Here is a 15,352-nt window from a genome sequence, read left to right as displayed (position 1 = left end):
TGACGTCGTAAGAGCACTGAAAGGGGTTCTAAGAACCCACGTGAAATCGCTCCGGACTTAGTACTCTAGCACGTGAAAAAAAAGGCGCAAACAAACACGTAATTGACTTAGCCAAAAGGCCGAGAAGCGATGCCCGTAAATGCTCACGGCGGACAAGGTGCTCCCAGTCTCATGGCCACGAGATATGGTGGTCCGATTACAATCCGTGCCAAGGAAGGAATGCCCAAAGCCAACCTGAAAGCGAGGCGCACACAACGATCGCTCTTGTACAGTGGGCAGCAGCACCAGCATTGCATGGCACTTGCGTTGACGGCAAGAGGACAAATGCACATTGTGCTTGCTCTGACCTCGTTTTCATTTTCCCTTATAACAAAGTTAATTTTCACGGCAAATTACTTGTCTACGACCATACCACAGGGAAAACACCGGTTCTCGTCCGATCACCGAAGTTAAGCCCTGTCGGGCGGGGTTAGTACTTGGATGGGAGACCGCCTGGGAATACCCCGTGTTGTAGGCTTCCCTTTTTCCTTCTGTACACTTGATTATCTCAAAAAATCTCAGTTTCCTTCAATGAAAGAACATTCCAAACCAGGTTTTTTGAACACAACATGCCAACGATATGTCAAAGATGAGACATACGACAAAAACAAATTAATTCACACGAGAAAGTGGAACTTGTATTCCCAAGGGAGCGCGTGCGCGCGAGACCTTATCAATCCAACGTTTATGACATGAAACGTATCTTTTCGTGTGAGCAAAGAACAGGATACGACAAGTAAAAAATGCATGCACTGTTATGCATTAGATGGAAGTTAACCTAGCCCGGATGATATGTATACAACGAAGGCTACAACACTACAACATTGATCTTGCGAAAACGTGACTTACGTGACGTAGCGCACTTCAAAGTCTTACTGTTCCCTGCTCAACACGGACAGTACGTATTCAAAGGGCCGATAAGACACTATCCTGACCATGAAAGATTTACTTTTTATGATAACAATCCAATTAACTGATAACATAGAGAAACCACAAAGTGTTGGCCACAGAAATGTAACGCCAACTGATCTGGCGGGTCCTCAGTTACTCAATGCAAAACGGGCTCTCCAGAACGCAACATAACACAACGCAAAAGAAATCTATCGCGATGGAGCAGTACAAACACACATCCACTTACGTTTTCGAAACGATGCACGAGGATAAGAGCTCGACCCGCTGGCATTTTCTTGTCTCACTCGTCTATCGATGGAAATCGATGCGGCTGAAATAAACACGCCCTCTCGCTCTCTCTACGGCCAAAAATGAAAGAAATAAAATCACAGTTTTGCAGTGCACCAAGTACGGAACATTCACCTACAATTTCAGCAGTGGACTTCACAAATACAACTCACCTTCCTTAGTCTTTACACCGCCACCGCATCTCCTTCCCTGCCCTGCCTGAAACGTTACCAACAAACCTTCCCATTAGCCAACTTTGCCACCGGGGTTTGGTGCGGGGACTAGCGCGAACGCAGGTCCCCACTACCAGAAATTATACGCTCGAGTTACCCACATTTGGGGTAATCGCAAGGGTCAACCCAATCGAAGTGCAATGAAAGAGCCTCACCTTGAGAGGACTGCCTCCCTGATCACAGTGCCTCCCGCGTCAGGTAAGTATGCCTTTTCAATCTCTCCGGAACCGCAAAACGCAACTTGTCTGCGCATACCATGTGGTAATGGGGGTCACGTGCTCCTCGTCCTGTCGTGTCGTGCTGTCCACTCGCTGCTATGCTACCTAGAAAAGAGAAGAGAATGTGAAGGTTGGTTGCTTGGTCACTTGTTCTGCTTTCACTTGATTATTTCTTCCCCAGAGGGAAGTGGGCCACGCTCGGAGGTAGTGCTATACCGAGGCAACCCGTGGCCGGGACGAGGCAAGCCTCTTTTCCACGGCCCAGTTCCAAAAATCAGTTTAATATATGAGCTGCTCGATGAGCAGCGTGTCGTGCTGTCCACTCGCTGCTATGCTACCTAGAAAAGAGAAGAGAATGTGAAGGTTGGTTGCTTGGTCACTTTTTCTGCTTTCACTTGATTATTTCTTCCCCAGAGGGAAGTGGGCCACGCTCGGAGGTAGTGCTATACCGAGGCAACCCGGCCGGGACGAGGCAAGCCTCTTTTCCACGGCCCAGTTCCAAAAATCAGTTTAATATATGAGCTGCTCGATGAGCAGCGTATCAGATATTAAGCTGATAAGAACAGATACTACACTTGATCTTAGCCAAAAGGCCGAGAAGCGATGCCCGTAAATGCTCACAGCGGACAAGGTGCTCCCAGTCTCATGGCCACGAGATATGGTGGTCCGATTACAATCCGTGCCAAGGAAAGGAATGCCCAAAGCCAACCTGAAAGCGAGGCGCACACAACGATCGCCCTTGTACAGTGGGCAGCAGTACCAGCATTGCATGGCACTTGCGTTGACGGCAAGAGGACAAATGCACATTGTGATTGCTCTGACCTCGTTTTCATTTCCCCTTATAACAAAGTTAATTTTCACGGCAAATTACTTGTCTACGACCATACCACAGGGAAAACACCGGTTCTCGTCCGATCACCGAAGTTAAGCCCCTGTCGGGCGGGGTTAGTACTTGGATGGGAGACCGCCTGGGAATACCCCGTGTTGTAGGCTTCCCTTTTTCCTTCGTACACTTGATTATCTCAAAAAATCTCAGTTTCTTTCCATGAAAGAACATTCCAAACCAGCTTTTTTGAACACAACATGCCAACGATATGTCAAAGATGAGACATACAACAAAAACAAAATAGTTCACACGAGAAAGTGGAACTTGTATTCCCAAGGGAGCGCGTGCGCGCGAGATCTTATCCATCCAACGTTTATGACATGAAACGTATCCTTTCGTGTGAGCAAAGAACAGGATACGACAAGTAAAAAATGCATGCACTGTTATGCATTAGATGGAAGTTAACCTAGCCCGGATGATATGTATACAACGAAGGCTACAACACTATAACATTCATCTTGCGAAAACGTGACTTATGTGACGTAGCGCACTTCAAAGTGTTACTGTTCCCTACTCAACACGGACAGTACGTATTGAAAGGGTGCATAACACACTATCCTGACCATAAAAGATTTACTTTTTATGATAACAATTCAATTAACTGATAACATAGAGAAACCACAAAGTGTTGGCCACAGAAATGTAACGCCAACTGATCTGGCGGGTCCTCAGTTACTCAATGCAAAACGGGCTCTCCAGAACGCAACATAACACAACGCAAAAGAAATCTATCGCGATGGAGCAGTACAAACACACATCCACTTACGTTTTGAAACGATGCACGAGGATAAGAGCTCGACCCGCTGGCATTTTCTTGTCTCACTCGTCTATCGATGGAAATCGATGCGGCTGAAATAAACACGCCCTCTCGCTCTCTCTACGGCCAAAATGAAAGAAATGAAATCACAGTTTTTCAGTGCACCAAGTACGGAACATTCACCTACAATTTCAGCAGTGGACTTCACAAATACAACTCACCTTCCTTAGTCTTTACACCGCCACCGCATCTCCTTCCCTGCCCTGCCTGAAACGTTACCAACAAACCTTTCCCATTAGCCAACTTTGCCACCGGGGTTTGGTGCGGGGACTAGCGCGAACGCAGGTCCCCACTACCAGAATTATACGCTCGAGTTACCCACATTTGGGGTAATCGCAAGGGTCAACCCAATCGAAGTGCAATGAAAGAGCCTCACCTTGAGAGGACTGCCTCCCTGATCACAGTGCCTCCCGCGTCAGGTAAGTATGCCTTTTCAATCTCTCCGGAACCGCAAAACGCAACTTGTCTGCGCATACCATGTGGTAATGGGGGTCACGTGCTCCTCGTCCTGTCGTGTCGTGCTGTCCACTCGCTGCTATGCTACCTAGAAAAAGAGAAGAGAATGTGAAGTTGGTTGCTTGGTCACTTGTTTCTGCTTTCACTTGATTATTTCTTCCCCAGAGGAAGTGGGCCACGCTCGGAGGTAGTGCTATACCGAGGCAACCCGTGGCCGGGACGAGGCAAGCCTCTTTTCCACGGCCCAGTTCCAAAAAATCAGTTTAATATATGAGCTGCTCGATGAGCAGCGTATCAGATATTAAGCTGATAAGAACAGATACTACACTGATCTTAGCCAAAAGGCCGAGAAGCGATGCCCGTAAATGCTCACAGCGGACAAGGTGCTCCCAGTCTCATGGCCACGAGATATGGTGGTCCGATTACAATCCGTGCCAAGAAAGAATGCCCAAAGCCAACCTGAAAGCGAGGCGCACACAACGATCGCTCTTGTACAGTGGGCAGCAGCACCAGCATTGCATGGCACTTGCGTTGACGGCAAGAGGACAAATGCACATTGTGATTGCTCTGACCTCGTTTTCATTTCCCTTATAACAAAGTTAATTTTCACGGCAAATTACTTGTCTACGACCATACCACAGGGAAAACACCGGTTCTCGTCCGATCACCGAAGTTAAGCCCTGTCGGGCGGGGTTAGTACTTGGATGGGAGACCGCCTGGGAATACCCCGTGTTGTAGGCTTCCCTTTTTCCTTCCGTACACTTGATTATCTCAAAAAATCTCAGTTTCCTTTCATGAAAGAACATTCCAAACCAGGTTTTTTGAACACAACATGCCAACGATATGTCAAAGATGAGACATACAACAAAAACAAAATAGTTCACACACGAGAAAGTGGAACTTGTATTCCCAAGGGAGCGCGTGCGCGCGAGATCTTATCCATCCAACGTTTATGACATGAAACGTATCCTTTCGTGTGAGCAAAGAACAGGATACGACAAGTAAAAAATGCATGCACTGTTATGCATTAGATGGAAGTTAACCTAGCCCGGATGATATGTATACAACGAAGGCTACAACACTACAACATTCATCTTGCGAAAACGTGACTTATGTGACGTAGCGCACTTCAAAGTGTTACTGTTCCCTACTCAACACGGACAGTACGTATTGAAAGGGTGCATAAGACACTATCCTGACCATGAAATATTTACTTTTTATGATAACAATCCAATTAACTGATAACATAGAGAAACCACAAAGTGTTGGCCACAGAAATGTAACGCCAACTGATCTGGCGGGTCCTCAGTTACTCAATGCAAAACGGGCTCTCCAGAACGCAACATAACACAACGCAAAAGAAATCTATCGCGATGGAGCAGTACAAACACACATCATCCACTTACGTTTTTGAAACGATGCACGAGGATAAGAGCTCGACCCGCTGGCATTTTCTTGTCTCACTCGTCTATCGATGGAAATCGATGCGGCTGAAATAAACACGCCCTCTCTCTCTCTCTGTACGGCCAAAAATGAGCCAAAAATGAAGAAATAAAATCACAGTTTTTCAGTGCACCAAGTACGGAACATTCACCTACAATTTCAGCAGTGGACTTCACAAATACAACTCACCTTCCTTAGTCCTTTACACCGCCACCGCATCTCCTTCCCTGCCCTGCCTGAAACGTTACCAACAAACCTTCCCATTAGCCAACTTTGCCACCGGGGTTTGGGTGCGGGGACTAGCGCGAACGCAGGTCCCCACTACCAGAAATTATACGCTCGAGTTACCCACATTTGGGGTAATCGCAAGGGTCAACCCAATCGAAGTGCAATGAAAGAGCCTCACCTTGAGAGGACTGCCTCCCTGATCACACAGTGCCTCCCGCGTCAGGTAAGTATGCCTTTTCAGCCTCTCCGGACCGCAAAACGCAACTTGTCTGCGCATACCATGTGGTAATGGAGGTCACGTGCTCCTCGTCCTGTCGTGTCGTGCTGTCCACTCGCTGCTATGCTACCTAGAAAAGAGAAGAGAATGTGAAGGTTGGTTGCTTGGTCACTTGTTCTGCTTTCACTTGATTATTTCTTCCCCAGAGGGAAGTGGGCCACGCTCGGAGGTAGTGCTATACCGAGGCAACCCGTGGCCGGGACGAGGCAAGCCTCTTTTCCACGGCCCAGTTCCAAAAATCAGTTTAATATATGAGCTGCTCGATGAGCAGCGTATCAGATATTAAGCTGATAAGAACAGATACTACACTTGATCTTAGCCAAAAGGCCGAGAAGCGATGCCCGTAAATGCTCACGGCGGACAAGGTGCTCCCAGTCTCATGGCCACGAGATATGGTGGTCCGATTACAATCCGTGCCAAGGAAAGAATGCCCAAAGCCAACCTGAAAGCGAGGCGCACACAACGATCGCCTTTGTACAGTGGGCAGCAGCACCAGCATTGCATGGCACTTGCGTTGACGGCAAGAGGACAAATGCACATGTGATTGCTCTGACCTCGTTTTCATTTCCCCTTATAACAAAGTTAATTTTCACGGCAAATACTTGTCTACGACCATACCACAGGGAAAACACCGGTTCTCGTCCGATCACCGAAGTTAAGCCCTGTCGGGCGGGGTTAGTACTTGGATGGGAGACCGCCTGGGAATACCCCGTGTTGTAGGCTTCCCTTTTTCCTTCCGTACACTTGATTATCTCAAAAAATCTCAGTTTCCTTCATGAAAGAACATTCCAAACCAGCTTTTTTGAACACAACATGCCAACGATATGTCAAAGATGAGACATACACAAAAACAAAATAGTTCACACGAGAAAGTGGAACTTGTATTCCCAAGGGAGCGCGTGCGCGCGAGATCTTATCAATCCAACGTTTATGACATGAAACGTATCTTTTCGTGTGAGCAAAGAACAGGATACGACAAGTAAAAAATGCATGCACTGTTATGCATTAGATGGAAGTTAACCTAGCCCGGATGATATGTATACAACGAAGGCTACAACACTACAAACATTCATCTTGCGAAAACGTGACTTACGTGACGTAGCGCACTTCAAAGTCTTACTGTTCCCTGCTCAACACGGACAGTACGTATTGAAAGGGTGCCGATAACACACTATCCTGAGCATGAAAGATTTACTTTTTATGATAACAATTCAATTAACTGATAACATAGAGAAACCACAAAGTGTGTGGCCACAGAAATGTAACGCCAACTGATCTGGCGGGTCCTCAGTTACTCAATGCAAAACGGGCTCTCCAGAACGCAACATAACACAACGCAAAAGAAATCTATCGCGATGGAGCAGTACAAACACACATCCACTTACGTTTTTGAAACGATGCACGAGGATAAGAGCTCGACCCGCTGGCATTTTCTTGTCTCTCACTCGTCTATCGATGGAAATCGATGCGGCTGAAATAAACACGCCCTCTCGCTCTCTCTACGGCCAAAAATGAAAGAAATAAATCACAGTTTTGCAGTGCACCAAGTACGGAACATTCACCTACAATTTCAGCAGTGGACTTCACAAATACAACTCACCTTCCTTAGTCTTTACACCGCCACCGCATCTCCTTCCCTGCCCTGCCTGAAACGTTACCAACAAACCTTCCCATTAGCCAACTTTGCCACCGGGGTTTGGTGCGGGGACTAGCGCGAACGCAGGTCCCCACTACCAGAAATTATACGCTCGAGTTACCCACATTTGGGGTAATCGCAAGGGTCAACCCAATCGAAGTGCAATGAAAGAGCCTCACCTTGAGAGGACTGCCTCCCTGATCACAGTGCCTCCCGCGTCAGGTAAGTATGCCTTTTCAATCTCTCCGGGAACCGCAAAACGCAACTTGTCTGCGCATACCATGTGGTAATGGGGGTCACGTGCTCCTCGTCCTGTCGTGTCGTGCTGTCCACTCGCTGCTATGCTACCTAGAAAAGAGAAGAGAATGTGAAGGTTGGTTGCTTGGTCACTTTTTCTGCTTTCACTTGATTATTTCTTCCCCAGAGGGAAGTGGGCCACGCTCGGAGGTAGTGCTATACCGAGGCAACCCGTGGCCGGGACGAGGCAAGCCTCTTTTCCACGGCCCAGTTCCAAAAAATCAGTTTAATATATGAGCTGCTCGATGAGCAGCGTATCAGATATTAAGCTGATAAGAACAGATACTACACTTGATCTTAGCCAAAAGGCCGAGAAGCGCGATGCCCGTAAATGCTCACAGCGGACAAGGTGCTCCCAGTCTCATGGCCACGAGATATGGTGGTCCGATTACAATCCGTGCCAAGGAAAGAATGCCCAAAGCCAACTGAAAGCGAGGCGCACACAACGATCGCCCTTGTACAGTGGGCAGCAGTACCAGCATTGCATGGCACTTGCGTTGACGGCAAGAGGACAAATGCACATTGTGATTGCTCTGACCTCGTTTTCATTTCCCCTTATAACAAAGTTAATTTTCACGGCAAATTACTTGTCTACGACCATACCACAGGGAAAACACCGGTTCTCGTCCGATCACCGAAGTTAAGCCCTGTCGGGCGGGGTTAGTACTTGGATGGGAGACCGCCTGGGAATACCCCGTGTTGTAGGCTTCCCTTTTTCCTTCCGTACACTTGATTATCTCAAATAATCTCAGTTTCCTCCATGAAAGAACATTCCAAACCAGCTTTTTTGAACACAACATGCCAACGATATGTCAAAGATGAGACATACAACAAAAACAAAATAGTTCACACGAGAAAGTGGAACTTGTATTCCCAAGGGAGCGCGTGCGCGCGAGATCTTATCAATCCAACGTTTATGACATGAAACGTATCCTTTCGTGTGAGCAAAGAACAGGGCTACGACAAGTAAAAAAATGCATGCACTGTTATGCATTAGATGGAAGTTAACCTAGCCCGGATGATATGTATACAACGAAGGCTACAACACTATAACATTCATCTTGCGAAAACGTGACTTATGTGACGTAGCGCACTTCAAAGTGTTACTGTTCCCTACTCAACACGGACAGTACGTATTGAAAGGGTGCATAACACACTATCCTGAGCATAAAATATTTACTTTTTATGATAACAATCCAATTAACTGATAACATAGAGAGAAACCACAAAGTGTTGGCCACAGAAATGTAACGCCAACTGATCTGGCGGGTCCTCAGTTACTCAATGCAAAACGGGCTCTCCAGAACGCAACATAACACAACGCAAAAGAAATCTATCGCGATGGAGCAGTACAAACACACATCCACTTACGTTTTTGAAACGATGCACGAGGATAAGAGCTCGACCCGCTGGCATTTTCTTGTCTCACTCGTCTATCGATGGAAATCGATGCGGCTGAAATAAACACGTCTCGCCTCTCTGTACGGCCAAAAATGAAAAGAAATAAAATCACAGTTTTGCAGTGCACCAAGTACGGAACATTCACCTACAATTTCAGCAGTGGACTTCACAAATACAACTCACCTTCCTTAGTCTTTACACCGCCACCGCATCTCCTTCCCTGCCCTGCCTGAAACGTTACCAACAAACCTTCCCATTAGCCAACTTTGCCACCGGGGTTTGGTGCGGGGACTAGCGCGAACGCAGGTCCCCACTACCAGAAATTATACGCTCGAGTTACCCACATTTGGGGTAATCGCAAGGGTCAACCCAATCGAAGTGCAATGAAAAAGAGCCTCACCTTGAGAGGACTGCCTCCCTGATCACAGTGCCTCCCGCGTCAGGTAAGTATGCCTTTTCAATCTCTCGGGACCGCAAAACGCAACTTGTCTGCGCATACCATGTGGTAATGGGGTCACGTGCTCCTCGTCCTGTCGTGTCGTGCTGTCCACTCGCTGCTATGCTACCTAGAAAAGAGAAGAGAATGTGAAGGTTGGTTGCTTGGTCACTTTTTCTGCTTTCACTTGATTATTTCTTCCCCAGAGGGAAGTGGGCCACGCTCGGAGGTAGTGCTATACCGAGGCAACCCGTGGCCGGGACGAGGCAAGCCTCTTTTCCACGGCCCAGTTCCAAAAATCAGTTTAATATATGAGCTGCTCGATGAGCAGCGTATCAGATATTAAGCTGATAAGAACAGATACTACACTTGATCTTAGCCAAAAGGCCGAGAAGCGATGCCCGTAAATGCTCACAGCGCGGACAAGGTGCTCCCAGTCTCATGGCCACGAGATATGGTGGTCGATTACAATCCGTGCCAAGGAAAGAATGCCCAAAGCCAACTTGAAAGCGAGGCGCACACAACGATCGCCCTTGTACAGTGGGCAGCAGCACCAGCATTGCATGGCACTTGCGTTGACGGCAAGAGGACAAATGCACATTGTGATTGCTCTGACCTCGTTTTCATTTTCCCTTATAACAAAGTTAATTTTCACGGCAAATTACTTGTCTACGACCATACCACAGGGAAAACACCGGTTCTCGTCCGATCACCGAAGTTAAGCCCTGTCGGGCGGGGTTAGTACTTGGATGGGAGACCGCCTGGGAATACCCCGTGTTGTAGGCTTCCCTTTTTCCTTCCGTACACTTGATTATCTCAAAAAATCTCAGTTTCTTTCAATGAAAGAACATTCCAAACCAGCTTTTTTGAACACAACATGCCAACGATATGTCAAAGATGAGACATACGACAAAAACAAAATAGTTCACACGAGAAAGTGGAACTTGTATTCCCAAGGGAGCGCGTGCGCGCGAGATCTTATCCATCCAACGTTTATGACATGAAACGTATCTTTTCGTGTGAGCAAAGAACAGGCTACGACAAGTAAAAAAATGCATGCACTGTTATGCATTAGATGGAAGTTAACCTAGCCCGGATGATATGTATACAACGAAGGCTACAACACTATAACATTCATCTTGCGAAAACGTGACTTATGTGACGTAGCGCACTTCAAAGTGTTACTGTTCCCTACTCAACACGGGACAGTACGTATTGAAAGGGCCGATAACACACTATCCTGACCATGAAAGATTTACTTTTTATGATAACAATTCAATTAACTGATAACATAGAGAAACCACAAAGTGTTGGCCACAGAAATGTAACGCCAACTGATCTGGCGGGTCCTCAGTTACTCAATGCAAAACGGGCTCTCCAGAACGCAACATAACACACAACGCAAAAGAAATCTATCGCAAAGAAGTCTATCGCGATGGAGCAGTACAAACACATCCACTTACGTTTTTGAAACGATGCACGAGGATAAGAGCTCGACCCGCTGGCATTTTCTTGTCTCACTCGTCTATCGATGGAAATCGATGCGGCTGAAATAAACACGCCCTCTCGCTCTCTCTACGGCCAAAAATGAAAGAAATAAAATCACAGTTTTTCAGTGCACCAAGTACGGAACATTCACCTACAATTTCAGCAGTGGACTTCACAAATACAACTCACCTTCCTTAGTCCTTACACCGCCACCGCATCTCCTTCCCTGCCCTGCCTGAAACGTTACCAACAAACCTTCCCATTAGCCAACTTTGCCACCGGGGTTTGGTGCGGGGACTAGCGCGAACGCAGGTCCCCACTACCAGAAATTATACGCTCGAGTTACCCACATTTGGGGTAATCGCAAGGGTCAACCCAATCGAAGTGCAATGAAAGAGCCTCACCTTGAGAGGACTGCCTCCTGATCACAGTGCCTCCCGCGTCAGGTAAGTATGCCTTTTCAATCTCTCCGGAACCGCAAAAACGCAACTTGTCTGCGCATACCATGTGGTAATGGGGGTCACGTGCTCCTCGTCCTGTCGTGTCGTGCTGTCCACTCGCTGCTATGCTACCTAGAAAAGAGAAGAGAATGTGAAGGTTGGTTGCTTGGTCACTTGTTCTGCTTTCACTTGATTATTTCTTCCCCAGAGGGAAGTGGGCCACGCTCGGAGGTAGTGCTATACCGAGGCAACCCGTGGCCGGGACGAGGCAAGCCTCTTTTCCACGGCCCAGTTCCAAAAATCAGTTTAATATATGAGCTGCTCGATGAGCAGCGTATCAGATATTAAGCTGATAAGAACAGATACTACACTTGATCTTAGCCAAAAGGCCGAGAACGATGCCCGTAAATGCTCACAGCGGACAAGGTGCTCCCAGTCTCATGGCCACGAGATATGGTGGTCCGATTACAATCCGTGCCAAGGAAAGAATGCCCAAAGCCAACTTGAAAGCGAGGCGCACACAACGATCGCCCTTGTACAGTGGGCAGCAGTACCAGCATTGCATGGCACTTGCGTTGACGGCAAGAGGACAAATGCACATTGTGATTGCTCTGACCTCGTTTTCATTTCCCCTTATAACAAAGTTAATTTTCACGGCAAATTACTTGTCTACGACCATACCACAGGGAAAACACCGGTTCTCGTCCGATCACCGAAGTTAAGCCCTGTCGGGCGGGGTTAGTACTTGGATGGGAGACCGCCTGGGAATACCCCGTGTTGTAGGCTTCCCTTTTTCCTTCCGTACACTTGATTATCTCAAATAATCTCAGTTTCCTCCATGAAAGAACATTCCAAACCAGCTTTTTTGAACACAACATGCCAACGATATGTCAAAGATGAGACATACAACAAAAACAAAATAGTTCACACGAGAAAGTGGAACTTGTATTCCCAAGGGAGCGCGTGCGCGCGAGATCTTATCCATCCAACGTTTATGACATGAAACGTATCCTTTCGTGTGAGCAAAGAACAGGCTACGACAAGTAAAAAATGCATGCACTGTTATGCATTAGATGGAAGTTAACCTAGCCCGGATGATATGTATACAACGAAGGCTACAACACTATAACATTCATCTTGCGAAAACGTGACTTATGTGACGTAGCGCACTTCAAAGTGTTACTGTTCCCTACTCAACACGGACAGTACGTATTGAAAGGGTGCATAACACACTATCCTGAGCATAAAATATTTACTTTTTATGATAACAATTCAATTAACTGATAACATAGAGAAACCACAAAGTGTTGGCCACAGAAATGTAACGCCAACTGATCTGGCGGGTCCTCAGTTACTCAATGCAAAACGGGCTCTCCAGAACGCAACATAACACAACGCAAAATAAATCTATCGCGATGGAGCAGTACAAACACACATCCACTTACGTTTTCGAAACGATGCACGAGGATAAGAGCTCGACCCGCTGGCATTTTCTTGTCTCACTCGTCTATCGATGGAAATCGATGCGGCTGAAATAAACACGCCCTCTCGCTCTCTCTACGGCCAAAAATGAAAGAAATAAAATCACAGTTTTGCAGTGCACCAAGTACGGAACATTCACCTACAATTTCAGCAGTGGACTTCACAAATACAACTCACCTTCCTTAGTCTTTACACCGCCACCGCATCTCCTTCCCTGCCCTGCCTGAAACGTTACCAACAAACCTTCCCATTAGCCAACTTTGCCACCGGGGTTTGGTGCGGGGACTAGCGCGAACGCAGGTCCCCACTACCAGAAATTATACGCTCGAGTTACCCACATTTGGGGTAATCGCAAGGGTCAACCCAATCGAAGTGCAATGAAAGAGCCTCACCTTGAGAGGACTGCCTCCCTGATCACAGTGCCTCCCGCGTCAGGTAAGTATGCCTTTTCAATCTCTCCGGAACCGCAAAACGCAACTTGTCTGCGCATACCATGTGGTAATGGGGGTCACGTGCTCCTCGTCCTGTCGTGTCGTGCTGTCCACTCGCTGCTGCTATGCTACCTAGAAAAGAGAAGAGAATGAGAAGGTTGGTTGGTCACTTGTTCTGCTTTCACTTGATTATTTCTTCCCCAGAGGGAAGTGGGCTACGCTCGGAGGTAGTGCTATACCGAGGCAACCCGTGGCCGGGACGAGGCAAGCCTCTTTTCCACGGCCCAGTTCCAAAAATCAGTTTAATATATGAGCTGCTCGATGAGCAGCGTATCAGATATTAAGCTGATAAGAACAGATACTACACTTGATCTTAGCCAAAAGGCCGAGAAGCGATGCCCGTAAATGCTCACAGCGGACAAGGTGCTCCCAGTCTCATGGCCACGAGATATGGTGGTCCGATTACAATCCGTGCCAAGGAAAGAATGCCCAAAGCCAACTTGAAAGCGAGGCGCACACAACGATCGCCCTTGTACAGTGGGCAGCAGTACCAGCATTGCATGGCACTTGCGTTGTTGACGGCAAGAGGACAAATGCACATTGTGATTGCTCTGACCTCGTTTTTCATTTCCCCTTATAACAAAGTTAATTTTCACGGCAAATTACTTGTCTACGACCATACCACAGGGAAAACACCGGTTCTCGTCCGATCACCGAAGTTAAGCCCTGTCGGGCGGGGTTAGTACTTGGATGGGAGACCGCCTGGGAATACCCCGTGTTGTAGGCTTCCCTTTTTCCTTTCCGTACACTTGATTATCTCAAATAATCTCAGTTTCCTCCATGAAAGAACATTCCAAACCAGCTTTTTTGAACACAACATGCCAACGATATGTCAAAGATGAGACACATACAACAAAAACAAAATAGTTCACACGAGAAAGTGGAACTTGTGTATTCCCAAGGGAGCGCGTGCGCGCGAGATCTTATCCATCCAACGTTTATGACACATGAAACGTATCCTTTCGTGTGAGCAAAAGAACAGGCTACGACAAGTAAAAAAATGCATGCACTGTTATGCATTAGATGGAAGTTAACCTAGCCCGGATGATATGTATACAACGAAGGCTACAACACTATAACATTCATCTTCTTGCGAAAACGTGACTTATGTGACGTAGCGCACTTCAAAAGTGTTACTGTTCCCTACTCAACACGGACAGTACGTATTGAAAGGGTGCATAAACACACTATCCTGAGCATAAAATATTTACTTTTTATGATAACAATTCAATTAACTGATAACATAGAGAAACCACAAAGTGTGTTGGCCACAGAAATGTAACGCCAACTGATCTGGCGGGTCCTCAGTTACTCAATGCAAAAACGGGCTCTCCAGAACGCAACATAACACAACGCAAAAGAAATCTATCGCGATGGAGCAGTACAAACACACATCCACTTACGTTTTGAAACGATGCACGAGGATAAGAGCTCGACCCGCTGGCATTTTCTTGTCTCACTCGTCTATCGATGGAAATCGATGCGGCTGAAATAAACACGCCCTCTCGCTCTCTCTACGGCCAAAAATGAAAGAAATAAAATCACAGTTTTGCAGTGCACCCAAGTACGGAACATTCACCTACAATTTCAGCAGTGGACTTCACAAAAATACAACTCACCTTCCTTAGTCTTTACACCGCCACCGCATCTCCTTCCCTGCCCTGCCTGAAACGTTACCAACAAACCTTCCCATTAGCCAACTTTGCCACCGGGGTTTGGTGCGGGGACTAGCGCGAACGCAGGTCCCCCACTACCAGAAATTATACGCTCGAGTTACCCACATTTGGGGTAATCGCAAGGGTCAACCCAATCGAAGTGCAATGAAAGAGCCTCACCTTGAGAGGACTGCCTCCCTGATCACAGTGCCTCCCGCGTCAGGTAAGTATGCCTTTTCAATCTCTCCGG

The 15,352-nt window shown here is 47.1% G+C and overlaps 23 non-coding genes and 1 pseudogene across 23 annotated transcripts; 8 read left to right on the top strand and 16 right to left on the bottom strand.

Moving 5' to 3' along the window:
* The first annotated feature begins 398 nt into the window (after positions 1–398).
* Positions 399–517, top strand: LOC138058507 (5S ribosomal RNA). The gene has a single exon (XR_011134025.1). It is a non-coding gene; the product is annotated as a 5S ribosomal RNA (ribosomal RNA).
* A 976-nt stretch (positions 518–1,493) lies between these two features.
* On the bottom strand, positions 1,494–1,657 carry LOC138058399 (U1 spliceosomal RNA). Its single transcript, XR_011133925.1, has one exon. It is a non-coding gene; the product is annotated as a U1 spliceosomal RNA (small nuclear RNA).
* Positions 1,658–1,851: 194 nt separating this feature from the next.
* Positions 1,852–2,025, bottom strand: LOC138058571 (U2 spliceosomal RNA; annotated as a pseudogene).
* Positions 2,026–2,084: 59 nt separating this feature from the next.
* LOC138058514 (U2 spliceosomal RNA) lies at positions 2,085–2,274 on the bottom strand. The gene has a single exon (XR_011134032.1). It is a non-coding gene; the product is annotated as a U2 spliceosomal RNA (small nuclear RNA).
* A 268-nt stretch (positions 2,275–2,542) lies between these two features.
* Positions 2,543–2,662, top strand: LOC138058346 (5S ribosomal RNA). The gene has a single exon (XR_011133878.1). It is a non-coding gene; the product is annotated as a 5S ribosomal RNA (ribosomal RNA).
* A 974-nt stretch (positions 2,663–3,636) lies between these two features.
* LOC138058442 (U1 spliceosomal RNA) lies at positions 3,637–3,799 on the bottom strand. The gene has a single exon (XR_011133965.1). It is a non-coding gene; the product is annotated as a U1 spliceosomal RNA (small nuclear RNA).
* Positions 3,800–3,993: 194 nt separating this feature from the next.
* LOC138058520 (U2 spliceosomal RNA) lies at positions 3,994–4,185 on the bottom strand. The gene has a single exon (XR_011134038.1). It is a non-coding gene; the product is annotated as a U2 spliceosomal RNA (small nuclear RNA).
* A 265-nt stretch (positions 4,186–4,450) lies between these two features.
* Positions 4,451–4,569, top strand: LOC138058495 (5S ribosomal RNA). Its single transcript, XR_011134014.1, has one exon. It is a non-coding gene; the product is annotated as a 5S ribosomal RNA (ribosomal RNA).
* Positions 4,570–5,564: 995 nt separating this feature from the next.
* Positions 5,565–5,730, bottom strand: LOC138058440 (U1 spliceosomal RNA). The gene has a single exon (XR_011133963.1). It is a non-coding gene; the product is annotated as a U1 spliceosomal RNA (small nuclear RNA).
* Positions 5,731–5,923: 193 nt separating this feature from the next.
* On the bottom strand, positions 5,924–6,115 carry LOC138058491 (U2 spliceosomal RNA). Its single transcript, XR_011134010.1, has one exon. It is a non-coding gene; the product is annotated as a U2 spliceosomal RNA (small nuclear RNA).
* Positions 6,116–6,380: 265 nt separating this feature from the next.
* LOC138058483 (5S ribosomal RNA) lies at positions 6,381–6,499 on the top strand. The gene has a single exon (XR_011134003.1). It is a non-coding gene; the product is annotated as a 5S ribosomal RNA (ribosomal RNA).
* A 979-nt stretch (positions 6,500–7,478) lies between these two features.
* Positions 7,479–7,642, bottom strand: LOC138058398 (U1 spliceosomal RNA). The gene has a single exon (XR_011133924.1). It is a non-coding gene; the product is annotated as a U1 spliceosomal RNA (small nuclear RNA).
* Positions 7,643–7,837: 195 nt separating this feature from the next.
* LOC138058515 (U2 spliceosomal RNA) lies at positions 7,838–8,030 on the bottom strand. The gene has a single exon (XR_011134033.1). It is a non-coding gene; the product is annotated as a U2 spliceosomal RNA (small nuclear RNA).
* Positions 8,031–8,298: 268 nt separating this feature from the next.
* Positions 8,299–8,417, top strand: LOC138058472 (5S ribosomal RNA). The gene has a single exon (XR_011133994.1). It is a non-coding gene; the product is annotated as a 5S ribosomal RNA (ribosomal RNA).
* Positions 8,418–9,395: 978 nt separating this feature from the next.
* On the bottom strand, positions 9,396–9,561 carry LOC138058441 (U1 spliceosomal RNA). The gene has a single exon (XR_011133964.1). It is a non-coding gene; the product is annotated as a U1 spliceosomal RNA (small nuclear RNA).
* A 192-nt stretch (positions 9,562–9,753) lies between these two features.
* LOC138058489 (U2 spliceosomal RNA) lies at positions 9,754–9,945 on the bottom strand. Its single transcript, XR_011134009.1, has one exon. It is a non-coding gene; the product is annotated as a U2 spliceosomal RNA (small nuclear RNA).
* A 268-nt stretch (positions 9,946–10,213) lies between these two features.
* LOC138058461 (5S ribosomal RNA) lies at positions 10,214–10,332 on the top strand. Its single transcript, XR_011133983.1, has one exon. It is a non-coding gene; the product is annotated as a 5S ribosomal RNA (ribosomal RNA).
* Positions 10,333–11,325: 993 nt separating this feature from the next.
* LOC138058431 (U1 spliceosomal RNA) lies at positions 11,326–11,488 on the bottom strand. The gene has a single exon (XR_011133954.1). It is a non-coding gene; the product is annotated as a U1 spliceosomal RNA (small nuclear RNA).
* A 195-nt stretch (positions 11,489–11,683) lies between these two features.
* LOC138058513 (U2 spliceosomal RNA) lies at positions 11,684–11,874 on the bottom strand. The gene has a single exon (XR_011134031.1). It is a non-coding gene; the product is annotated as a U2 spliceosomal RNA (small nuclear RNA).
* Positions 11,875–12,141: 267 nt separating this feature from the next.
* LOC138058449 (5S ribosomal RNA) lies at positions 12,142–12,260 on the top strand. Its single transcript, XR_011133972.1, has one exon. It is a non-coding gene; the product is annotated as a 5S ribosomal RNA (ribosomal RNA).
* Positions 12,261–13,235: 975 nt separating this feature from the next.
* LOC138058397 (U1 spliceosomal RNA) lies at positions 13,236–13,399 on the bottom strand. The gene has a single exon (XR_011133923.1). It is a non-coding gene; the product is annotated as a U1 spliceosomal RNA (small nuclear RNA).
* A 193-nt stretch (positions 13,400–13,592) lies between these two features.
* On the bottom strand, positions 13,593–13,784 carry LOC138058484 (U2 spliceosomal RNA). Its single transcript, XR_011134004.1, has one exon. It is a non-coding gene; the product is annotated as a U2 spliceosomal RNA (small nuclear RNA).
* A 271-nt stretch (positions 13,785–14,055) lies between these two features.
* LOC138058437 (5S ribosomal RNA) lies at positions 14,056–14,174 on the top strand. The gene has a single exon (XR_011133960.1). It is a non-coding gene; the product is annotated as a 5S ribosomal RNA (ribosomal RNA).
* A 994-nt stretch (positions 14,175–15,168) lies between these two features.
* On the bottom strand, positions 15,169–15,333 carry LOC138058420 (U1 spliceosomal RNA). The gene has a single exon (XR_011133945.1). It is a non-coding gene; the product is annotated as a U1 spliceosomal RNA (small nuclear RNA).
* Positions 15,334–15,352: the final 19 nt, after the last annotated feature.

Source organism: Montipora capricornis, chromosome 7 (assembly GCF_036669925.1).
Source record: "Montipora capricornis isolate CH-2021 chromosome 7, ASM3666992v2, whole genome shotgun sequence".
NCBI lineage: Eukaryota > Metazoa > Cnidaria > Anthozoa > Scleractinia > Acroporidae > Montipora > Montipora capricornis.
This window is presented reverse-complemented; position numbering and strand designations above follow the sequence as displayed.